This window comes from Carcharodon carcharias, chromosome 1 (genome assembly GCF_017639515.1).
Source record: "Carcharodon carcharias isolate sCarCar2 chromosome 1, sCarCar2.pri, whole genome shotgun sequence".
Classification (NCBI taxonomy): Eukaryota; Metazoa; Chordata; class Chondrichthyes; order Lamniformes; family Lamnidae; genus Carcharodon; species Carcharodon carcharias.
In genome coordinates this window covers 62,038,714-62,065,423 of record NC_054467.1, presented here as the reverse complement: position 1 = coordinate 62,065,423, position 26,710 = coordinate 62,038,714, and the positions used below count along the sequence as shown (strand labels likewise).

Below are 26,710 nucleotides of genomic sequence, written 5' to 3'. Positions count from 1 at the left end.
TGCAAATTACCCCCTATAGAGATGGCAGCCATTAGCCTGGGCCTTTCACCAGGAGAAACCCTGCAGCTGGCATGCTGCTCAGTACTAGCATGGGACAGGTAGCTTCTTATTCAGGGGTTTGCTGCCTACACAAAATGTTTATGAAGCCTTCCTGCTCACCTGCCAGGCCTGGAGCTATCCTCTGCCATGCCTCAAGAGAGGAACAGGGCAATGGCTGGGCCGGACACCGCCTGAGCCTCAGAAAGGGTTGCAGTTTTGGAGGAGAAGGAGCTCCCGAATCCATCTACTGTTTCTGCACCGGGTTGCGACCTACAGTTTGGGAAGTGATGTCCTAGCGTTTTAAAAGAAGTAGCTTCTGAGACATAGATGCATTGGTTTGATCTTCCAGAATTCCTTTGATTCTAGAATAGACCCTATGGATTGGTACGTATTTAAAGTATAGCCCCACTATTTAATAAAGGAGGGAAAGAGAAAATAGGGAACTTGTAGGTCAGTTGTCAGGGAAAATGCTAGAATCTATTATTAGAAAGGTAGTAACAGGATATGATCAGGCAGTGTCAGCATTGATTAATGAATGGGAAATTGTGTTTGACATCTGTTAGTTTTTTGAGATTGTAAATAGCAGGGTAGATAAGGGGAAACCAGATTATTACAAAAATTAGGCCACATGGGATTGGGCATAATATATTAGCATGGATTGATTAACGGACTGAAAAGTGTAGGAATAAACGGATCATTTTCGGGTTGGCAGGCTGCAACTAGCTACAAGGGTCAGTACTTGGACTCAGCTATTTACAATCTATATCAATGACTTAGGTAAGGGGACAGAATGTAAAAGCAAAAAACTGCAGATGCTGGAAATCCAAAACAAAAATAAAAATACCTGGAAAATCTCAGCAGGTCTGACAGCATTTGCGGAGAGGAACACAGTCAACATTTCGAGTCCGTATGACTCTTCAACAGGGACAGAATGTATTGTTTTCCAAGTTTGCTGATGATGATAATGTTAGTTGGGAAAGTAAGCTTTGAGGAGAACGCAAAGAGGCTGAAGAAGGCGATAGACAGATTAAATGAATGGGTAATGATATGGTAGATGGAATATAATGTAGAGAAATGTGAAGTTACCCACTTTGGGAGGAAAAGTAGAAAAGCAGAATGTTTTTTAAATGGTGAAAGACTGGGAAATGTTAGTGTTCGGATGCATCTGGGTGTTCTTGTACACCAATCACAAGCATACGGGACAGCAAGCAATTAGAAAGGCAAGTAATTAGAAGTGGTATATTGACCTTTATTACAAAGGGGTTGGAATACAAGTGTGAATAAATCTTACCACAATTATATAGGGCCTTGACGAGACCATACCTGGAATACTATATACCTTTTTGTCTCCTTACCAAAGGAAGGGCATACTTGTCTTGGAGGATATGCAGCAAGGTTCACCTGACGATTCTTGGGATGAAGAGATTGTCCCATGAGAAGAGATTGAGTAGCCTAGTCATATATTTGCCAGAGTTTAGAAGAATCAGAGGTAATTTCATCAAAATGTATAAAATCCTAAGGAGTTTGACAGGGTAAATAATGGGAGAATGTTCCTCTTGGTTGGGGAGTATAGAATTAGGGCTCTCAGACTCTGCTAAGGGATTGGCCATTTAGGACCCAGGTGAGAAATTTCATTGCTCAGAAGTGTGAACCTTCAGAATTCACCACCCCAGAGAGCTTTGGATGCTCGGTTGTCGAGTATATTGAAGTGAGAGATTGAGAAGTATTTTTGGTGACTAAGAGAATTGAAGGATATGGGGATATAGTGCAAGAAGGTGTAACAGAAGAATGGATCAACCATGATCTTATTAAGCAGCAGAGCAGACTCGAAGGACAGAATGGCACATACTCCTACTAATTGTTATGTTTGTAGAATTAGCTGTTTGTGTTGTAACTTCTATGTTTATGGCTTGTCCTGTTCAGTTTCTGGTTAGTGGTAACCCCAGGATGTTGAAAGTGGGGGATTCAGTGATGGTAATGCCATTGAATGTCAACATTTTGGGGTTACCATTGACCAGAAGCTGATTTGGGCTAAGTATATAAATACTGTGGCTACAAGAGCAGGTCAGAGGCTAGGAATCCTGTGGTGAGTTGACTTGCCTCCTGACTCTCTAAAGCCTGTTCACCATCTTTACGGCATGAGTCAAGAGTGTGACGGAATACCCTCGACTTGCCTGGATACGAGTGCAGCTCCAACAAAAATCAAGAAGCTTGACATCATCCAGGACAAAGCAGCCCATTTGAGTGGCACTCCATCTTAAATAGCCAAGTGGTTATGGTACTGGGTTTGTAACCCCAAGATCAAGAGTTCAAATCTCACAATGGCAAACTATGAAACAATGTTACTTCATCTGGGAACAGATGGAAACGTGTTTGTACTTGAAAGAGTTACAAACATTCACTTCCTCCACCACCAATGCATAGTGGCAGTATTGTGTGCCATTCACAAGATGCACTGCAGGAATTCAGCAAGGCTACTTAGACAGCACCTTCCAAACCCACGACCAGTACCATCTAGAAAGACAAGGACAGCAGACAGATGGGAACACCACCACCTCCTGGAAGTTTCCCTCCAAGCCACTCACCATCCTGACTGGAAATGTATCATCGTTCTTTCACTGTCGCTGGGTCAAATCCTGGAACTCCCACTCAGCACTGTCGGTATACCTACACCACATAGACTGCAGCGGTTCAAGAAGGCATCTCACCACTACATTCTCAAGGGCAATTAGGGATGGGCAATAAATGCTGGCTTAGCCAGCGATGCTCACATCCCATGAACGAATAGGGAAAAAAAATTCTGTTGTGTTTCCTTTTTGAAAAAATGCATATTTGGTCATTTGTAGCTTCTTCAGCAAAAGATATTAAACAAATGTATGTTGTTACATTATTGGTCTTTCCAGCTGAGTGAGTGAATTGAAACCTGTTCAGGTCCTCCACTTCTATTGTAGCTCACTGTATGAAGCGTGTGTAATCTTTGCCCATTAAATCCTGCCTCTTCATAAGCTACGGTTTTCATTTAAAAAAGTTTGCTAATTATACTATGGAGAGGTTAATTTTTTTCATGATATGAATTGTTGCTATAAAAGTTAACATTCAGTTTATTGATGAAGATGTTTATGTATGAAATTCTGAAAACTTCAACGTGCAGTTGTCTAGTGTGTCTTTTTTTCTTAGAAAGTAATTTGCTTTGGCAGAATAAAGGGTCATCTGACTTGGTAGGAACAGCTGGATGTGTTGAATGGGCAGGAAATTCCAGATTAAGAATGAGGGCTTTGTTTTGAGCATATTCTTTGGTAAACTGCTGCGGACATGTGGCATTTTGAGACAGAAGGGCACAGGAAGTGACTCATCTGGAATGCTGTACACAATTGTAGGAAATGCAAACAAAGTGCCTTGGGTAACTTTAACATTGGCATCTGTCACCTTAATTGTTTAGTTGCTTGACAATCTTAAAATCTTGGTATTGGCAGTACACAGATGTCATGTCTCTGATCACAAGTGGTCTGAGTTTTCTTTTTTTGGTTGTGGGGGAAGAGAGATTTTATTTGTTATATAAAAAATTTTCCCAAAATGCTTTTGGAGCTGCTGTTAATTTTTACTTTATTCTAAGATGTGGGATAAAAGACTAGACGCATGTAAATGATTGCTGCCAGTAAAATTAATCTTCAGTTTTTGACCATGAGCAAAGAACAAAGAAAAGTACAGCACAGGAACAGGCCCTTCGGCCCTCCAAGCCACTGCCAATCATATTGCCTGTCAAACTAAAACATTTTGCACTTCTGGGGTCCGAATGCCTCTATTCCCATCCTATTCTTGTATTTGTCAAGCTGCCTCTTAAACACCACTATCGCACCTGCTTCCACCACCTCCTTTGGCAACGAATTCCAGACACTCAGTACCCTCTGCGTAAAAAACTTGCCCTGCACATTTCTCTAAAGTTTTCTCCTCTCACCTTAAATCTATGTCCCCTAGTAATTGACTCTTCCACTCTGGGGGAAAAAGCTTCTGACTATCTACTCTGTCCATGCCACTCATAATTTTGTAAACTTCTTTCAAGTCGCCCCTCAATCTCCGTCGCTTTAATGAGAACAATTAGAGTTTCTCCAACCTTTCCTCATAGCTAATAACCTCCAGACCAGGCAGCATCCTGGTAAACCTCCTCTGCACCCTCTCCAACGCCTCCATATCCTTCTGGTAATGTGGCGACCAGAATTGCATGCAATATTCCAAGTGTGGCCTAACCAAGTTTCTATACAGCTGCAGCATGACTTCCCAGCTTTTATACTCAATACCCCTGCCGATGAAGGCAAGCATGCTATATGCCTTCTTGACTACCTTATCCACCTGTGTTGCCGCTTTCAGTGACCTGTGGACCTGTACACCCAGATCCCTCTGCCCGTCGATGCACTTAAGGGTTCTGCCATTTACTGTATAATTCCTGCCTGTATAAGACCTCCCAAAATGCATTACCTCTTATTTGTCCGGATTAAACTCCATCTGCCATTTCTCCGCCCAAGTCTCCAACCGATCTATATCCCGTTGTATCCTTTGACAATCCTCTTCACTATCTGCAACTCCTCCAACCTTAGTGTCATCTACAAACTTACTAATTAGCCGAGTTACATTTTCCTACAAATCATTTATGAACACTACAAACAGCAAAGGTCCCAGCACTGATCCCTGCGGAACTCCACTAGTCACAGCTCTCCATTCAGAAAAGCACCCTTCCACTGCTATCCTCTGTCTTCTATGACCAAGCCAATTCTGTATCCATCTTGTCAGCTCACCTCTGATCCCGTGCGACTTTACCTTCTGTACCAGTCTGCCATGAGGGACCTTGTCAAAGGCCTTACTGAAATCCATGTAGATAACATCCACTGCCCTTCCATCGTCGATCATCTTTGTCACTTTCTCGAAAAACTCGATTTGATCATGTGACCTAATATCATCTTGGTGTCATAATATGTTTTATAATGATCCTGTGAAGCACCTTGGGATGCTTCATTATTTTAAAGGCTCTATATTAGTATAAGCATCAACTTGAAACAATTTACAGGTATTGCCTGAGATGAGATTTCTGGCTTGGAATTACTTGCATAGTTTTTATGCATCATGTAACATGTATTTTTTAAAGAGCTTAATAGACAGTAATTGCAGGTAAATGCTTACTTATTACTAGCTATATTAAATGTTTCGGACTTGCCAATCTGTTAGCACCATCATGCGGCTTTTTGTTTACATGTAGGTGTAATAATTTGAAAAAAAACGCTGCTTTGGTTTGAGAGGGATGCTATCTGTAGCATTGTTATTTCATATGCTCCATCCAAACTCCCAGATTTTTAAAAACTCCAATCCTACTATCAGTAGCTAAACTCAATAGCCTGGCCCTGTGCTAACCGACAATGCAATAAGCTATTTTTCTTCAGGTGCTATTACACCCTTCAAAGCTGTTAATCCAATTCCCTTTTTCAAAAAAACTCAATCTCAATCTACACTAACAACTAACCACCCATCTTCCACCTCCCTTACCTCTGCTAAATCTTTGACAGTGTTGTTTCCCAGATCTGGGACCATCCCTCTTGTAACTCATTGTTTGAATTCCTCTAATCAGATTTGTGCGTCTCCTGCATTATTAAAATGAGCCTAACCAAAGTCACAAACAACATAACGTTGACAATATTGATCTCCTACAGCTTTAATTCCATCCTTCAACCTGTGTTTTCCAGGTTGGTGTGCCTCCCTTTGTTTCCACCCTTGCCCTTCTAATCATGCCTGGAGCATCTCTGCCAATAGCTTCTTTCTATCCCAACGTCTCGGGAGGCCCTAAGAATTCTTCTTCAAGTTATGCTTTTTCATCATCCATGTACTGCCCCTTGATGGCGAAATATTCAAACGGGGAGTAATTTTCTATCTATCACTTAAAGGTGTTCAACTTTGCTTATCTCTCCTGCTGCCTAGCCCTCTGCACAAGACACCCCACCCACCCCGACCTGCCCAAACCCCACATTTCTAATGTGGGAGAGAAATTTATGTTCTATCATGTCCTAATCGTTCTTGCTGACCAGAAAATTTGAAAATGTCCTTCAATATTCTGAATCCACATTCTTCAATTTCAGAGATGCAGCTGATCTATTAGACCCCAAAAGGTGACTAAATCCAAAAGGCCTGTGCAAACTGCCAGTGATAACGTTTTCATACAGTGCTACTCCTGATTGCGGAACTGTCCCAGGAAATTGCTTGCAGTTTTCACATAGAAAGTTTAAATGCAGAGTTAATCGAGAATTGGCTGGCTACCTGAAAAGAAAAAACGTGCAGATTACGGGGATAAGACAGGGGAGTGAGACTAGGTAGAATGCTCTTTCAGAGAGCCAGTGCGGACTCGATGGGCCTAATGGCTCCTCCTGCACTGTAAAGATTCTGTGAAAACGCACTGTTTCAGTGAATATCATTTGTAAACAAGAGCTGCAGGAGTATGTTTTAAGCCATGGGAAATCTGATTTCCTGATGCTTTCAAATACAATTTCTGCATATCTTGATGCTACTGACAACCGCCCAAGATCATTTTCATTAGACAGCTGTTCATGTTGCACTCCCTTCCAGCTGCTATCTTTTGTGCAGTCGAAAGTATAATTACTTATTAATCTGGAACACACCATTGGGAATTGATCACTTAGCTTGGTAGGGGTGTGTAGCACAAGAGGTCTGAAACAAATAAAGGCCCCTTAATCAAATGATCAGAAATAACTTATTCACAAGTTGTACACCTTTCAAAAAAAAAATGAAAGCTTAAATGCCTCTATTTCCTCAATTGTTGGCTGTTGATAGCTGCTGTATAATGAGTAATATTTTCAATACTGGAGCAACTTTGCAGTTGGAGAAATACTGATCCTGCTGATGTCACTTGTACGGCTGAGTGGCGAGACCAGAAGCTTTTGCCCATGGGAAAAGTCGAGGAATAATTGAATCATCTGTGAACTGCTGCTCTCTGCCTCCCAATGGCTGATTCAAAGTATCGTTGGTAGCAGGTGCTTTATGGAGAACTGGTGGATGACATGAAAGCAGTGCAGAAATCAAAGGTGCTACAGAGACACGGTGTGGGTTCATTTGAAGCAGTGCAACATGGTCTTTGAGTCTGGTCACCTGCAGAGGCCAATAGCAAGCTAAAGTGAAAGAAATGAAGAACTTTGAGCTACAATGTCATGCTGGTGTGGAAGCAGGATGTGAGGGGGAAAAAAAGATTGGCAGTGTCGGGAAATCAACAGGAGATGATCTCCCGCTTGTGTTAGACAATTGTCAGTCACATGTTGGCCTGCGTAGTCATTAACATTTACTCCCATCTTGGTTGGCACTGTAACCCTTGAATTTGAGGCACACGCTACTATTAATAATTAGAGATAAGGATGAAATTGGGATTAAAGAAAAAGGAGAGGATGACCATTACGATCCTTGGCCAGATCCCGGGTTGTGGGGTAGATCTGATTAGGGACAATAATGTTTTGTTTAAAGTGGACAAAGTTTGAGATTCGAGACACTTAGTAAGTGAAAAAAACAAGATTACAAAGGTTTTGAACAAGCAAAAATAAACTTTACAAGTTCAGAAAGATAAAACAATTTACAATATCTATCTTAGACTCTAAAGTTCAGGGTAAGCATGATGTAATTGTGAATTAACAAGCTAACTATGGTCGAACACACCACACTTCCCAATAAATGAAAGATGTGACCAAAATGGATTTCATGGATTTCTCAACAACCCACCCCGATGTTATTCACACTGAGAGTCAGCCACTGAGCCTCATTGAAACTCTGTCTTTCTCACGAGGATTTCCAATTTTCACCTTCAAACATTTTGCCTTGGAATTCTCTCCAAACGTCAGTCCAACTCGGACAGCTTCAACGATGGCTTACCTTGCAGGATTTCAATCTTGCCCTCCAAGATTACGTTCTCCTGGATTTCTGAGTACATTCAAACACTAGCTGTCAATTAGCAGAACAGCACTACTCCGAAGGGGTACATTTGACTCAACCTTTGTGGATCTTGTGGGCTTCTCTCAAGCCCACTTCACTTAAAGTCTGCTAACTCCAGTCCTTTTCATGCTTTTTAACTTAACTAGGACCTCTTTCTGTCTTCCTCCCTTGTTCCTAACCTGGGACACTTGCTTGGCCAGCTAACTAAAAAACAGACTCCCGAAGAACTGCTGTTCACTGACATTTGAACTGACCAGGTGATCTATCACAATACTCGGAGGATCCCATCCGTGTGACTAGGCAGGAACCAATGTAACAAGTTGTTGAGCATCCTGTTTCTTAAACGTTACAATCTCCACGAACTACAAGTTTACATAGCACAAGGACACAGAAGGAATGGATTTCATAACAATGACAAAAGTGGCTACAAAGAGGCTAGGAAATAAGTTTAAAAAAATGTTAGGAAAGCCAAGATGAATTCTGAAAAGAAACCATCAAAGAATATAAAAATTACAGTCACAAAATTTTAATGGCACAGAGGAGGCCATTCGGTCCATCGTGTCTGCATTGGATCTCCAAATTAGATTTATGACCCAGTGCCATTGCCCTGCCTTTTCCCTGCACCCCTGCACATTGTTTCTAGTCAAATAACCATCCAATGCCCTCTTGAATACCTTGATTGAACCTGCCTCCACCACACTTCCAGGCAGTGCATTCCAAGCCCGAACCACTTGTGTGAAAAAGTTTTTTCTCACGTTACATTTGCTTCTTTTGCAAGTTACTTTAAATCTGTGCCCTCTCGTTCTTGATCCTTTTACAAGCAGGAACCGCTTCTCTCTATGTACTCTGTCCAGCCCCCTCGTGATCTTGAATATCTCTATCAAATCTCCTCTTGGCCGCCTTCTCTCCAAGGAGAATAGTCCCAACCTCTCCAATCAATCTTCATAACTGAAGTTTCTCATCCCTGGAACCATTCTTATAAACCTTTTCTGCACTTTCTCCAATTTATTCACATCCTTCCTATAATGTGGCGGCTAGAACTGTACACAATACTCCAGCTGCGGTCTTATATAAGCTCATCATAACCTCCCTGCTCTTGTACTCTATGCTCCTATGCTTTGTTAATTGCTGTCTCCACCTGTCCTGCCACCTTCAATGACCTATGCACACATACACCCAGGTCTTTCTGCTCCTGCACCTCTTCACAATTTCTTATGTTATATTGTCTGTCCATGTTCTTACTACCAAAAATGCGTCACCTCACACTTATCCGCATTGAACATCATCTGCCGCCCATCTGCCCACTTCACCTTATCTATGTCCTTTTGAAGTTTTACACTGCCCTCCTCGCAGTTTACAACACTGTCATGTGGATGAGTAGACTGACCATGACACCATAGTACAGGAAGCCATTCGAGTGAGGCGAGTTACAGGGAGTGTGGTGGTGGTAGGTGACTGTATAGTCAGTAGGGTAGACACTGTTCTCTACAGCTGAGAGCAGGAATCCAGAAGGCTGATAAAAACAAAAAAACTGCGGATGCTGGAAATCCAAAACAAAAACAGAATTACCTGGAAAACTCAGCAGGTCTGGCAGCATCGGCGGAGAAGAAAAGAGTTGACGTTTCGAGTCCTCATGACCCTTTGACAGAACTTGAGTGAGTCCAAGAAAGGGGTGAAATATAAGCTGGTTTAAGGTGTGTGTGTGTGTGTGGGGGTGGGGGGGGTGGTGTGTGTGGAGAGAGAGAAGTGGAGGGGGTTGGTGTGGTTGTAGGGACAAACAAGCAGTAATAGAAGCAGATCATCAAAAGATGTCACAAACAACAGAACAAAAGAACACATAGGTGTTGGTGATATTATCTAAACGAATGTGCTAATTAAGAATGGATGGTAGGGCACTCAAGGTATAGCTCTAGTGGGGGTGGGGGGAGCATAAAAGATTTAACAATATTTAAAAATAATGGAAATAGGTGGGAAAAGAAAAATCTATATAATTTATTGGAAAAAAACAAAAGGAAGGGGGAAACAGAAAGGGGGTGGGGATGGAGGAGGGAGCTCAAGACCTAAAGTTGTTGAATTCAATATTCAGTCCGGAAGGCTGTAAAGTGCCTAGTCGCAAGATGAGGTGTTGTTCCTCCAGTTTGCGTTGGGCTTCACTGGAACAATGCAGCAAGCCAAGGACAGACATGTGGGCAAGAGAGCAGGGTGGAGTGTTAAAATGGCAAGCGACAGGGAGGTTTGGGTCATTCTTGCGGACAGACCGCAGGTGTTCTGCAAAGCGGTCACCCAGTTTACGTTTGGTCTCTCCAATGTAGAGGAGACCACATTGGGAGCGACAAATGCAGTAGACTAAGTTGGGGGAAATGCAAGTGAAATGTTGCTTCACTTGAAAGGAGTGTTTGGGCCCTTGGACGGTGAGGAAAGAGGAAGTGAAGGGGCAGGTGTTGCCTCTTTTGCGTGGGCATGGGGTGGTGCCATAGGAGGGGGTTGAGGAGTAGGGGGTGATGGAGGAGTGGACCAGGGTGTCCCGGAGAGTACGATCCCTACGGAATGCCGACGGGGGGGTGAAGGGAAGATGTGTTTGGTGTTGGCATGATGCTGGAGTTGGCGGAAATGGCGGAGGATGATGCTTTGAATGTGGAGGCTGGTGGGGTGATAAGTGAGGACAAGGGGGACCCTATCATGTTTCTGGGAGGGAGGAGAAGGAGTGAGGGCGGATGCGCGGGAGATGGGCCGGACACGGTTGAGGGCCCTGTCAACGACCGTGGATGGAAAACCTTGGTTAAGGAAGAAGGAGGACATGTCAGAGGAACTGTTTTTGAATGTAGCATCATCGGAACAGATGCGACGGAGGCGAAGGAACTGAGAGAATGGGATGGAGTCCTTACAGGAAGCAGGGTGTGAGAAGCTGTAGTCGAGGTAGCTGTGGGAGTTGGTAGGTTTGTAATGGATATTGGTGGACAGTCTATCACCAGAGATTGAGACAGAGAGGTCAAGGAAGGGAAGGGAAGTGTCAGAGATGGACCACGTGAAAATGATGGAGGGGTGGAGATTGGAAGCAAAATTAATAAATTTTTCCAAGTCCTGACGAGAGCATGAAGCAGCACCAAAGTAATCATCGACGTATCGGAGAAGGAGTTGTCGAAGGGGGCCTGAGTAGGACTGGAGCAAGGAATGTTCCACATACCCCATAAAGAGACAGGCATAGCTGGGGCCCATGCGGGTACCCATAGCCACACCTTTTATTTGGAGGAAGTGAGAGGAGTTAAAGGAGAAATTGTTCAGTGTGAGAACAAGTTCAGCCAGACGGAGGAGAGTAGTGGTGGATGGGGATTGTTCGGGCCTCTGTTCGAGGAAGAAGCTAAGGGCCCTCAGACCATCCTGGTGGGGGATGGAGGTGTAGAGGGATTGGACATCCATGGTGAAGAGGAAGGGGTTGGGGCCAGGGAACTGGAAATTGTTCATGTGACGTAAGGTGTCAGAGGAATCACAGATGTAGGTGGGAAGGGACTGGACAAGGGGAGAGAGAAGGGAGTCAAGATAACGAGAAATGAGTTCTGTGGGGCAGGAGCAAGCTGAGACGATCGGTCTACCGGGGCAGTTCTGTTTGTGGATTTTGGGTAGGAGATAGAAGCGGGCCGTCCGAGGTTGGGTGACTATCAGGTTGGAAGCTGTGGGAGGAAGATCCCCAGAGGAGATGAGGTCAGTAACAGTCCTGGATCTGTGGGTACCCGCATGCGCCCCAGCTATGCCTGTCTCTTTATGGGGTATGTGGAACATTCCTTGTTCCAGTCCTACTCCGGCCCCTTTCCACAACTCTTTCTCCGGTACATTGATGATTACTTTGGTGCTGCTTCATGCTCTCGTCAGGACTTGGGAAAATTTATTAATTTTGCTTCCAATCTCCACCCCTCCATCATTTTCATGAGGTCCATCTCTGACACTTCCCTTCCCTTCCTTGACCTCTCTGTCTCAATCTCTGGTGATAGACTGTCCACCAATATCCATTACAAACCCACCGACTCCCACAGCTACCTCGACTAAAGCTCCTCACACCCTGCTTCCTGTAAGGACTCCATCCCATTCTCTCAGTTCCTTCGCCTCCGTCGCATCTGTTCTGATGATGCTACCTTCAAAAACAGTTCCTCTGACATGTCCTCCTTCTTCCTTAACCAAGGTTTTCCACCCACGGTCGTTGACAGGGCTCTCAATCGTGTCTGGCCCATCTCCCGCGCATCCGCCCTCACGCCTTCTCCTCCCTCCCAGAAACATAAGGTCCCCCTTGTCCTCACTTATCACCCCACCAGCCTCCACATTCAAAGGATCATCCTCCGCCATTTCCGCCAACTCCAGCATGATGCCACCACCAAACACATCTTCCCTTCACCTCCCCTGTCGGCATTCCGTAGGGATCGTTCTCTCCGGGACACCCTGGTCCATTCCTCCATCACCCCCTACTCCTCAACCCCCTCCTATGGCACCATCCCATGCCCACGCAAAAGATGCAACACCTGCCCCTTCACTTCCTCTCTCCTCACCGTCCAAGGGCCCAAGCACTCCTTTCAAGTGAAGCAGCATTTCACTTGCATTTCCCCCAACTTAGTCTACTGCATTCGTCGCTCCCAATGTGGTCTCCTCTACATTGGAGAGACCAAATGTAAACTGGGCGACCGCTTTGCAGAACACCTGCGGTCTGTCCGCAAGAATGACCCAAACCTCCCTGTCGCTTGCCATTTTAACATTCCACCCTGCTCTCTTGCCCACATGTCTGTCCTTGGCTTGCTGCATTGTTCCAGTGAAGCCCAACGCAAACTGGAGGAACAACACCTCATCTTCCAACTAGGCACTTTACAGCCTTCCGGACTGAATATTGAATTCAACAACTTTAGGTCTTGAGCTCCCTCCTCCATCCCCACCCCCTTTCTGTTTCCCCCTTCCTTTTGTTTTTTTCCAATAAATTATATAGATTTTTCTTTTCCCACCTATTTCCATTATTTTTAAATATTTTTAAATCTTTTATGCTCCCCCCACCCCCACTAGAGCTATACCTTGAGTGCCCTACCATCCATTCTTAATTAGCACATTCGTTTAGATAATATCACCAACACCTATGTGTTCTTTTGTTCTGTTGTTTGTGACATCTTTTGATGGTCTGCTTCTATTACTGCTTGTTTGTCCCTACAACCACACCAACCCCCTCCACTTCTCTCTCTCCACCCCCCCCCACCTCGTCCACCCTACACACACACACACACACACACACCTTAAACCAGCTTATATTTCACCCCTTTCTTGGACTCACTCAAGTTCTGTCGAAGGGTCATGAGGACTCGAAACGTCAACTCTTTTCTTCTCCGCCGATGCTGCCAGACCTGCTGAGTTTTTCCAGGTAATTCTGTTTTTGTTTTTAGTCCAGAAGGCTGTGTTGCCTGCCCGGTGCCAGGGTTTGGGACATCTACACAGGGCTAGAGAGGAACTTGCAGTGGCAGGGGGAGAATCCAGTCCTCGAGGTCGATGTAGGTACCAACGACATACGTAAGATTAGGAAAGAGGTTCTGCGTAGGAAGTAGGAGGAACTTGGCACTAAATTAGAAAACAGAACCTCAAAGGTAATAATCTCGTAATTGTTACCTGAGCCACATGCAAATTGTGTAAATAAGATTAGAGAGATGAATGCCTGGCTCAAAGACTGGTGTGGGAGAAGTGTGTTCTGGATTAAGGGGCACCGACAACAGCACTGGGGAAAGTGAGGGGTTGTACTGTTGGAATGGATTTCACCTGAACTGTGCTGTCTAGTGAGTTGTATTGTTAGGGGAGTAGAAAGGGCTTTAAACTAAATAGTGGTGAGAAGGGATCATGTTGGGGAAGGTTGAGTAAATTAAAGGAAAATAGATCAAGGTAACAATAAAGGTAATGATAATCAGAGTACAGCAGAACGGAACAGTGATTGCAAATTTAAGAGTGTGCCAGCAATTAGGGCCAGAATTTACAAAAGCAGTAAAAAAAAACTGAATTAAGGGCTCTGTATCTGAATGCCTGCAGCATTTGTAATAGAACAGATGTATTGTCAGCTCAAATAGAAATTCAAACGTACAGAGACGTGGCTACAAGGAAACCAAAGCTGAGACCTGAATATCCAAGGGCATGTAACATTCAGGAAGGACAGAAAGCTGGGAAAAGGTGGTGGACTAGCTCTGTTAATTGAAGGGGGTATTAGTACTATAGTGAGCGATGACAGTTCTAAAGATCAAGATGTAGAGTCAGTTTGGGTGGAGCTAAGAAACTGCAAGAGGCAGAAAACATTGGTGGGAGTTGTTTATAGGCCACCAGACAGCAATGGTAATGTAAATCACAGTACAAATCAAGAAATTAAAGGTATGTCTAACAAGGGTAATACAGTAATCATTGGGGGATTTCAATCTACATATAGACTGGGTAAACCTAATTAGTATTAATGTTATGGGGAATGAATTCTTGGAATTTATGTGAGATGGTTTCCTCGAGTAGTATGTTGAGTGACCAACTAGGGAACGGGCTATTTTGGATCTAGTATTGTGGAATGAGAAAGGGCTAATTAATGATTTGTTGTAAAGGAGCCTTTAGGAAAGAGTGACCATAATATAATAGAATTTTGTGTTAACTTTGAAAGTGATGTAGTTCAATCAGATATTAAGATCTTAAATCGAAACAAAGGAAACTATGAAGCTGTGAGAAGCAAGTTGGCTATGGTGGCTTGGGCAACTACATTAAAAGTTATGATGGTAGACAGGCAATGGCAAGTATTTAAAAAATTAATACATGATTTGCAACAAAAATACATTCCTTTAATGCGCAAAAACCCAACAAGGAAAATGCTGTAACCGTGGCTAAAAAAAGAATTCAAGGATTGTATTATATCGAAGGAAGAGGCATATAGAGTTGCCAAAAAAAATGGTAAAATGAGGATTGAGAACATTTTATAATTCTGCAAAGGAGAGCCTAGAAAAAAATTAAGAAAGGGAAAATAGAATATGTGAGTAAACGAGCCAGAAACACACAAATAAGCTGAAAAAGCTTCTATAGGTATGTAAAAAGGAAAAAATGAGCAAAAACAATTATGGGTCCATTACAAGTGGAGGCAGGAGAATTTATAATGGAAAATAACTAAATGGCAGCGAAACTGAGCAGATACTTTGTGTCTGTCTTCACGAAGGAAAGTTCTTGAAAAGCTCCCAGAAATAATGGTGAATCAAAGGACTGATGTAAACAAGGAACTGCAAGATATACTGTAAACAAGGAACTGCAAGATATACTGATATAGCTAGAAAAAAGTGCTAGAGAAATTAATGGGACTTAAGTAGATAAATCCTTTGGACGTGATGATCTATATCCCAGTGTGTTGAAAGAGGTGACTGTCGAGTTAGTAGATACATTGGTGGTCATCTTTTAAGATTCTATAAACTCTGGAATTGTTTCTGCAGATTGGAAGGTGTCAAATGTAACCCCACTAGTTAAGCAAGGAGGGAGAGAGAGAAAATGGGGAACCACAGCCTTAATAGGGCAAAAGAGAGATACGAAAACAGCCTATCATCCTAACATCAGTTGTAGGGAAAATGCTAGAATCTATAATAAGGAAGTGATAATAGGACACTTAGAAAATAAGGGTAGGATTAGGCAGAGTCAACATGGATTTATGAAAGGAAAATCACGTTTAACAAACTTGTTACGAGTTTTTTGAGGATGTAATTAGCTTAATAGATAAGGGTGTGTTATATTTAGATTTTCAGGAAGTTTTTGATATGGTCCCACACAAGAGGCTAATAAACAAAATTAGAGCATGTGGGACTGAGGGTAATATACAGGCATGGATTGAGAACTCGTTGATGGACAGAAAATAGAGAGTAGGAATTAATGGGCCATTTTCAGGTTGGCAGGCTGAGACTAGTGGGATACTGCAAGGATCAGTGCTTGGATCCCAGCTTTTCACAATCTATATCAATGATTTGGATGTGGGGATTAAATGTAATTCTTCCAAGTTTGCAGATGGCACCATACTAGTTCGAAGTGAGAATTGTGGGAAAGATGCAAAGACACTTTGGGGATTTAGAGAGGCTGAGTGAGTGGGCAGAAATTTGGCAGATGTTATACAGTGTGGAGAAATGTGAGGTTAACTACTTTGGAAGGAAAAACAGAAATGCAGAGTATTTCTTAAATGGTGAGAGATGGAAACGTTGAGATTGAAAAGGGACTTAAGTGTACTTAATCATGAGCCTCTAAAAGCTAACATGCAGGTGCAGAAAGCAATTAGGAAGGTAAATGATATGTTGGCTTTTATTGCACGAAGATTTGAGTAAAGATGTCTTACTGCATGTATATGGAGCCTTTGTGAGACCACGCCTGGAGTGCAGCTTTGGTTGTCTTACCTAAGGAAAGATATACTTGCCATGGAGAGAGTGCAACGAAGGTTGACCAAATTAATTCCTGGGGTGGAGGGATTTTCCTATGAGGAAAGATTAAACAGACTGGGCCTTTATTCTCTGGAGTTTAGAAGGATGAGAGATTATATTCAAACATTCATAATTCTTGCAGGGCTTGACAGGGTAGATACAGAAAGGATGGTGGAGGGTGGTTTCTAGAACCAGGGGACATAGTCTCAGAATGAGGGGCAGTCTATTTAGGACTGAGATGAGGAATTTCTTTACTCACGAGGGTGGTGAATGTTTGAAATTCTCTCCCAGAGAGCCGTGGAGGTTCAGTTGTTGAGTATGTTCAAGACTGAGATTGATAGGCTTCTACATATTAAACATATCAAGGAATATGGAGATAATGCAGGAAAATGGTATTAAGGTAGATGATCAGCCATGATCTCATTGAATGGCCTACTCCTATTTCTTATATTCTTATGTTCTTGTGTTCTTACATGGAATCGGGAGACAAATAGTAGATTACATAGTAAACTGCCTGAAATTAGCAAGCAATATGAGTGTTAAAGGTACTTAAAGTAGCAGAAGGTGAGTGGTCATTTTTCACCGGGATCAGGGCAGGGACCAGGACATAGAGACTCCACCTTTCATCAACATTGGGAACCACACACTGAAAGTCGTTGACAGCTTCTCATACTTTGGATCAAAAATTACCAGCAATCTGTCCTTTGATGAAGAAATCAGCACCAGGATTGCCATGGCTGCAGCTGTCATGTCAAAGTTGAGTGTGGACCAAAAGCAAACTAACTAAGAATACAAAGCTCAGTGTGTACCAGCACCCTCCTTTAAGATTGTTAAACATGGGCAACTTATGCAAGCCAAGAAAAGTGGCTGAACAGCTTCCACTTCTGCTGCCTCAGACAAATATTGGACATCTCTTAGGAAGACAGAGTGCCGAATATTGAAGTACATCAGGGTGCAGGGATCCTTTCTCAGGCTAATGCTATTCATCTCTGCCAGCTTTGGAAGGTATTGCCACTCACGAATCAGCCTCTACAGCCATAGGGGATGATGTTCAATACAGAAGTGGTGTACGCCCCGGGCACAATCCATCATCTCCCGAGACAGATGGGTGCAAATAATATGTAAGTGCTGGGACCACTTTGTCATTTTACATGAATGATTTGGACTCTGGAATCAGAAGTGCAACATCGAATTTTACGGATGATACCAAAGTGGCGATTAAGTTAATACTAAGGAAAATGTGACAAAATACAGGACCGCAGTATCCCGAATTTTGCGGTCAGTGATGGATGAAGGGTGTTCACCAGTCATTACGCATACAGCTGTCTGCAGATTTTTAGTGGGCTTTTGTGTGCAGCTTGCACTCATCAGGAGCCCCCACTAAGATTATGCCCCCTTGTTCTGGACTACCCTCCAGAGGAAATAGGATAGATAGTGAAGGTCTATTAAATCTTTGAATCATCTTAAATACCTCAATTATATCCTCCCCACCCCACCTCCAGGGCCAATATCTGCTTCTTCAGTTGCGGTGCCCAGAATCAGCATGTTACTGCATTGATAGACAATGCATGAAGAGCATTTCCTTCAGTTTGGAAACCGATTTGCAATTGCATTACTGGAATCCATGGTAATGTCGGTAATTTGTGTAAGATTAAGTCTAATTAGAAGCTGGAAATTAATTTACCGTTCAGCTTTCTACTTTTTTTCAGTTTTCTACTGAAAAAATTCAAATTTGTACCCAATACCAAAAATGTTACCCAGCTTCTACAGTAATTCAGTGGTGAATTTCATATCAGTCTGGGATTCGTACTACAGGCTCATTAGGGAAAGATGTATGCTAACCCACTATTTAGTCCATTTAATATGTATTAATGAGCATGTATTTTCTCTCTTAATTTCACATTGCCTCTGAAGATATGAAACTTGGTTTCCTTGTATGATATGCACATGTCTTATCAGTTTAAAATATATTAATGATATGAATAAAGGGAGGAAGGTTGATTTGGGGCCTGACAGTCTATTGCTGATAGGAGTGCAGAGCAGCATCATTAATCAGCATTACTCATCCACTCTCATACTAATTTTTGTATTGATATTTTATTACTTTAGCTGCTGTTTTTTGCACAGACTCCATATTGATTTTTCTGACTGTCTGTGATAAAGAAATAACAGACTGGTTGCAGTAGGTGAGATGAGCATCAGCTTGATTAGTTAATATCAAGATTCTGTTGTAGATTTAGGGAAAGGATGACACAGATTTACTGAGTAATGAATGCAGTCATAGGTAATTTGGAATCCTGTCCTGTCAAGCAGAGAATGAAGGATATTTGTAACTGTGGACAGTCAGCTTTTTCATTCAGCCGAAGATTAAAAAGCATCCTGTTTTTGTACATGGGCACACAATGACATCAACTTTTTTTGAATGACTCTGGTACTTCATTGTGTACACATGTATCCTGTAAAACTGACAGTTGAATAAAAGAATTTCTGTTAATATTGAATTCTAAACCATTTGACTCCTACAGTATAAGAGTTTGGTGAGGGATAGGGAGATGGGCCTTTCAGGTTGCCCTCCCTCTGCCTGGTTTTCATTTTTTCCTTTTGTGGGATGTTTGTAAACAAGCTACCTGCCCTGTCAGCTAATGATGGTGCATGACATGGAGGGACTCTGGGAAAATAGTAAATTCTTTGGATGAGGTAATTGTTGTGAAAGCAAAGGTTGAATAATGTGCTTTACTTAGGAATACCATATGCAATAGTACCTTTCAGTTTATACAACAAGTGAACCAAAGTAATTTTCAAAATGAAAAAAATTCTCCTAAGAAGCCCATTAGAAGAATTGCAATTGAAGCTTAGTGCAACTTTCCTACAGTGTTCCATTTTATTAATGACGTTCGTTTCAAATCCAGGCCCAGAAGGGAAGTGGGGTCTCTTGCGATCTCCCAAAGAACCCACCTGAGACCGAAAAACATGATCAAGCTTTAATTCCACCCTCCCTAGAAGACCACTGGACTTTTAATTCTGAAATCAAATCCTATGGCTTCCATTGAGATTGGTCCCACAATCCACTGTCCTGAGATCAATAGCCTCATGAAATTAGATTGTGTTGCTTCTGCCCCATTCACCCATTGGTCGCCTTGTGTGATACAATTGCTGGCAGAGAATCACTGGGTCACTGGCATACTTTGTGTGCCTACTTAAAAAATCCACTGGAATAATGCCTCGTGGACAGCCATATGGATGGAATGCTGTCTCCTTGCAACGCTTGTACGCTTCCTATTCTTGTGCTGAGTGAAAATGCTGCTTTATTGTTCAGAAAGCTTGTTTTTCTCCTTTTATAACCACAGATTATGTAGATATCTCAAACACTGCTTTATTTTTGACTCGTCAGTCTTGGATCCACAAGACAGTTGTAGCTAAAGGTAGTTGTAGTTCATATGTATGGGGTAGGGAAAGAAGGGACAGGAACTTAAACTTTGCATCAGACAATGTTATATCATCTATAAACATCTTTGGGTTTTCTTGTACTCAAGAGAGGCACTGCAGTGAAATCATGATGAGTCAAACTTAGATGACACGAAATTCCAGTTATGTCAAAGTTGTCAACCGTTGCCGCAGGCAGAATAGCAGATCCTATAGAGTGGTGCCCGTAATAAGCCAAAATTCCACACTGGTAACTCCGGATTAGCCGAACTTGTCATCATCTTAGGCAGTCCCTCAGGGTCGAGGATGACTTGCTTCCACACTAAAAATGAGTTCTCAGGTGACTGAAGAGTCCAATGTGTGACCTGTTACAGGTGTGGCAGATGGTGGTATGGGGAACAGGTAGGTGAAGTGCCCGGGTTTCTTCGAGTTCTTTTTGCTGTTGATGCTTGGCTTCACCTAGCCCTTGACAATGAGACTTGAGTTCAGCTCCTTCCCGGATGTTTTCCCTCCACTTTGGGCTGTCTTGGGCCAGGGATTCCCAGATGTTGGTGGAGATGTTGCACACTTTCAAGGAAGTTTTGAGGGTGCCCTTGAAATGTTTCCTCTGCCCTCCTGAGGCTCACTTGTAATGTCAAAGCTCCGAGTAAAGTGTTTGTTTCGGGAGCCCCGTGACAGGCATGTGGACAATATGGCCTGTCCAATGGAGCTGATTGAGCTGGTCAGTGTTTCAATGCTGGGGATGTTGGCCTGAACGAGAACACTGATGTTGGTGCACCTATCCTGCCAATGGATTTACAGGATCTTGCGGAGGCAGCACTGGTGGTACTTCTACAGAGTTTTGAGGTGCGTGCTGTACATAGTCTGAGCCATATAGGAGGGCGGGTATCACTACTCTGTCTAAGCTTGTCACGTGAACATGCTGACCAATCAGAGAGGAGTTGGACCATAGGAATGCACAATCATGAAGCACTGGGCAAGCCATATTTTGACATCTAGATCTTCTTGTGAAATGATGTGCAAAGACTCTGAATATGACTAAACTTGAGAAAGTTAAGTGTTGTCAATCAGAGGTTGCCTGCCTGTTTACATAGCCGAGGCCGTAGAGATGCCTTAAGATTTCGTGCTGCAGCACGAAAATACTAATAGCATGTTTGACTGAATTGATCTCATGGTGGACTATATCACGCATGTCCAAAGACAGCGTGCTAAGCAGAAAAAGAGCTTAGCAGAGCTAACTCCTGACATTTTTCAATGCTCTGACCTTTTATAAGGTCAGGCCATTGTATGGTGTGAACAAATTGAATAAAGACTTCACACACTTACCGATTTACTGTGTTTTTATTTGGCATTTGAATCTGTTGTTTTTGACATTGACGGCGTTTGTAGGCCTCTCAGGTTACATAGAGGCGCATTCATGTGGGAATGGGGCCTCAGCGACCACGAAACTCCGCTTAGCATGAATTTGTGGGTGGACCCCCTGGGATTTGACTCATCAGGATTTTACTGTATATAAAAATGTGCCTAGTCTACCTTAAATTACCCTGGAAAGGCAAAGTATCTCAAAAATTTTAACAGTGGGTTAAATAAGCCATTTCACTCTGATACTATGCAGTGTCATTGTGAGTAGTATTTTCCACTAATAGGATGCTACCATCAGTCCAAGAAAAATCGTTCTGCCGACAACACAATTGAGTGACATCATGTATGAGTTCTAGTGCCAGTGTGATGCCAGGTGCACGGGCAGTACCTCCCAACAACTAGCTGATCACAACAAAAAACATGTTCCTTCGGCTGTTCGTAATATGCAGAGTAAAACACATTCAATCAGCCTGCGCTTATAAAATGCAAAGCAGAATGTTTACTGTGTCACAAGGCTATGCTCCGTTGTTTCTAGAAATATAACTTATCAAATTCCAACTGACTGGAAATTTTCCAATTTGAAATAAGACAGAACAAACTACTTAAAAATGTATGGTCACCCTCCAAGGTGAAAAAGCAAACGAGACTTGTTTGAGAGTGATATTTCTGATAATTCGGAGACCCAACGAAACTGGTCAGTGCCTAAGGAAAAGACATTAAAGTGCAAAGTGGCGAATGTTGAAACAATGGCTGCCACAGATAGACCCAACCAAAGGCCCTTGGAAATACCCAGTGGGTGAAGTATAACAGACTATGTTGCAGCCACTGCAGAGAGGATTGCAAGAGAGATTTCAGCAGAAGGGACAGGTTGAAAGCTCACTCTCCCTCTCTTTCTTGGAACAAGTGTATCACCCGGTTCAGAAGGAAAACGAGATCTCGTAATAATTGCAACATCATCTACATCAGATTGCATCCACGAAACCAGCTAATCCAAATCGGCCGCAATGTTTAAAAACCTACGCCTCAAGGACAATCAAAGGGCACTTAACAGTATATTCTTTTAACTTATTTTTATTGGACTCTTAAACTTCCCTTATTTCTGATACCTGTGTGCGTGAGAGGGAGAGGCGATGTCGTAGTAGTCCAGACCCAGGGTAATGCTCTGAAGACCCAGCAAATGGTGGAATTTGAATTCAATAAAGATGTCTGGAACTAAAAGTCTGGTGTTGACCATGAAACTATATTGATTGTCATAAAAACCCATCTGGTTCACTAATGTCCTTTAGGAAAGGAAATCTGCTGTCCTCATCTGGTCTGGCCTATATGTGACTCCAGATCTGCAGTAATGTGGTTGACTCTTAAATGCCCCCGGAAATGGCCTAGCAAGCCACTCAATTGTATTGAACTGCTAAAAACAAGTCAATAAGGAATGAAACTGGATGGACCACTCAGCACCAACCTAGGCACTGGAAACTGTTGACCCTGCATACTCCTCCTTACTAATATCCGAGGCCTTGTGCCAAAACTCGGAGAGCTGTCTCACAGACTAGTCAAGCAACAGCTCGCTGTAGTAATACTCATGGAATCATACCTTACAAAACATGTCCCAGACACCACCATCACCATCACTGGGCATGTCCTGTCACACCACAGGACAGACTCAGCAGAGGTGGCAGCACAGTGATATATAGTCGGGAGGGAGTTGTCCTGGGTGTCCTCAATATCAACACCGGATCCCATGAAAGGTCATGGCAAACTTGGACAAGGAAACCACCCGCTGATTACCACATATTGCCCCTGTCAGCTGATCAATCAGTGCTAGTCCATGTTGAACACCACTCAGAGAAAGCACTGAGGGGGGTGGGGGGGTTGCACTTTGGGTGGGGGACTTCAATGCCCATCACCAAGAGTAGCTCGGTAGCACCACTACTGACCAAGCTGGCTGAGTCCTAAAGGACATAGCTGCTAGACTAGGTCTGCGGCAGGTGATGAGGGGAAGACATACTTGACCTCATCCTCACCAACCTGCCTGCCACACAAGCATCTGCCCATGACAGTATTGGTAAGAGTGACCACCACACAGCCTTTGTGGAGATGAAGGCCCGTCTTCACATTGAGGATACCCTCTATTGTGTTGTGTGGCACTACTACCCTACTAAATGGGATAGATTTCAAACACATCTAGCAACTCAAGACTGGACATCCATGAGGCACCGTGGGCCATCAGCAGCAGAAATGTCATTAACCACAATCTGTAACCTCATGGCCCAGCATATCCCCCACTCTACCATTACCACCAAGTGAGGAATCAACCCTGGTTCAACGCAGAGTGCAGGAGGGCATGTCAGCAGGAAATTGCAGGCCAGTTAACCTAACATCTGTCATAGCTTCTAACATTTTCCCTATTATCTAAGATGTCATAGCAGGGCACTTAGAAAAATTCAAGATAATCAGGCAGAGTCAACATGGCTTTGTGAAAGGGAAACCTTTCATGTTTAACCAATTTATTGGAGATCTTTGATGGAGTCACATGTGCTGTGGATAAAGGGGAACAGTTGGATGTACTGTTCTTAGATTTCCAGAGGGCATAGTACTTATGCTCCAGAACTTGCCGTGCCCCTAACCAAACTGTTCCAGTACAGCTACAACTCTGGCATCTACCCAAAAATGTGGAAAATTGCCCAGGCGTGTTCTGTACACACAAAGGACAAATCCAACCTGGCCAATTACAGCCCCATCGGTCTACCCTCGCTCGTGAGTAAAGTGATGGAAGGAGTCATCAACTAGTGCAATCAAGCGACATTTGCTTAGCAATAAACTGCTCACTGACGCTCAGTTTGGGTTCCGCTAGAGTCACTCAGCTTCTTATCTCATTACAGCCTTGGTTCAAAGAGCTGAACTCCCGAGGTGGGGCGAGTGTGTCTGCCCTTGACATCAAAGCAACATTTGACCAAGTGTGGCATCAGGTAGCCCTAGCAAAACTGGAATTAATGGGGATCGGAAGAGGAACTATCTGCCGGTAGGAGTCATACTTAATACAAAGGAAGATGGTTGTGGTTGGCGGAGGTCAGTCATTTCAACTACAGGACATCACTGAAGAAGTTCCTCAGGATAGTGCCCTATACCCAGCCAACTTAAGCTGCTTCATCAATGACCTTCCTTCCATTTAAGGTCAGAAGTGGGGATGGTGGCTGATTGTGCAATTTTCACCATTTGTGAATCCTCGTGTGCTCAAATAGTCCATGCCCAAACGCAGCAAGATGTGGAAAGTATCCAGGTTTGGACTGACAAGTGGCAAGTAACATTTGTGTCACACAAGTGCCAGGCAATGACCAACTCCAATAAGAGAGAATCTAGCCATTGCCCCTTGACATTCAATGGCATTACCATTGCTGAATCCCCACTATCCTGGGGGTTGCCATTAACCAGAAACGGAACTGGACTAGGCATATAAATATGGCTTGTGGTTAATGACAAAAGTAGGTCAGTGGCTAGGAACCCTGCAGTGAGTTACTCACCACCTGACTCCCAAAAGCCCATCCACCACCTACAAGGCACAAATCAGTAGTGTGATGTAATATTCTCCATTTGCCTGGATAAGTGCAGCTCCCACAACACTCAAGACACCATCCAGGACAATGCAGCCTGCTTGATTGACACCCCATCCACAAACATTCACTCCCTCCACCCTGACGAATAGTGTCAGCATTGTGTACCATCTACAAGATGTGTTGCAGGAACTCATCAAGCCTCCTTAGACAGCACCTTCCAAATCCATGACCACTATCACCTAGAAAGACAAGGGCAGCAGACACATGGGAACACCACCACCTGGAAGCTCCCCTCCAAGCCGCTCATCATCCTGACTTAGAAATATATCACCGTTCCTTCACTGTTGCTGGGTCAAAACCCTGGAACTCCCTCCCTCACAGCACTGTGGATGTACCTACACCACATTGGACTGCAGCTATTCAAGAAGGCAGCTCACCACCATTTTCTCAAGGGCATTTAGGAATGGGCAATAAATGTTGCCTAGCCAGCAACTCCCATTTCCCATGAATTAATAAGAAAACAGACATTGTGTTTTTATTTTTTTTTTCTCTCGGGTTTAGTGATTAATAAATTTGCTCTTTCTTTAACTCAAGAAAACCTTGTTGGATTAGCTCCTTACTGCTCACTGCATAAATGGTTAAATATATTCTGGTTTGGAAAAGGCATATCCTCGTGAAAAAGAAGCTTAAACCTTTCTTGTGACCAACAAAGGAGGCTGAATAGAGGGGAGCCAGTTCACTCCTCTTCACCTGGTCTTAACAGTTAGATGTGATTCTACGATTGGGCAGCAATTGCTGAACAATCCTGAGTGTACTAATAGCCACGTTAACACCCATGTCAAGAGAATCAGTCGAGCTCATTTATGCTTGCTAGAAGCAGCATACATTCATATGCAGGGACTCATTCTTTGTGAACAAAACGGTTAATTTCAAGCCCTGTGCCTTTTTTGAATTGCTAAGAAGCATGGGGAGTTAGATCCCCATTGTTTTCTACATTGCAACACCTCGATCCATCAGAGTCGACTTGCCAACCAATCAGTGTTCCTTTTCTTCTGTGGTAATTGGTTGTAAATGGTTGTGATTTTTGCCATTCTTGCGTTTATTCTGATGAGTGCAAGGTGAAAATCTTCGACAACAAACTCTGTCTTTGCAGCAATGCTATATAAATGCAAATCTCTGTCTTCTATATACCCAGGCTGTTATTTGTCTGGTTCCATTCAAGCTCTAAAAGGGACTACCAGTTTCTAGAGAGTGGGAGTGAAGATCGTTGTTGTATATGTATTAACTCCATGGTAGATTCTAAAATATATAAATAGTCATTTGGTGGTACAGGACCTTGAGTATTGCTGAAAAAGAGACATGCTATCAAAGCTTTTCGTTTTGGACTTATCAGGACAGCTCACAAGAAATTACGAACAGTAAAGGAGAACAACAATTTATATTGCATGAGAAGAGAGTGCCGAGTAGTTGGCAAATGGACTCTAGTGGAGATGTTACCATGGAGAATGCAGTATGGAAGAGTTAACTGCCCAGCTTTGTTCACATTCAACCTGGGCAGGTCAACCCTGATTAAGGCATTGCCCTGGGGAATGAATCAGGGAATGACTGTTCCCCAAGCCTTTGTTTAGTTGAAAAAGGCACAGCGTGTGGGCATGTTCCTTTTGTCCGCAGTGGACGGGGCCCTATGTGGGTTCATTCCCCAGGGCAATGTTTTGACCAGTTAGTTGACCTGCCTGGTTTGAATTTGAACAGAGCTGGGCAGTTAACTGATCCATGCTGCATTCTCCATGACAATGCCTCCACCAATCAATCGGTACACTCCCCTCGTGCAGTACACATTGTTGTTCCCTTTTACCGTTGGTAATTTCTTGCGAGCTGCCCTGATGAGTGCAAGACGAGAAGCTTTGATAGCATGTCTTGTTTTCAGTAATGTTAATATAT

General features: G+C 43.2%; 1 protein-coding gene across 3 annotated transcripts in view; it reads left to right on the top strand.

Annotated features, from left to right (window-relative positions):
- The window catches only part of smad1 (SMAD family member 1), a 149,881-nt gene that overhangs the window by 72,142 nt on the left and 51,029 nt on the right, over positions 1 to 26,710 (top strand). The window lies entirely within an intron of this gene.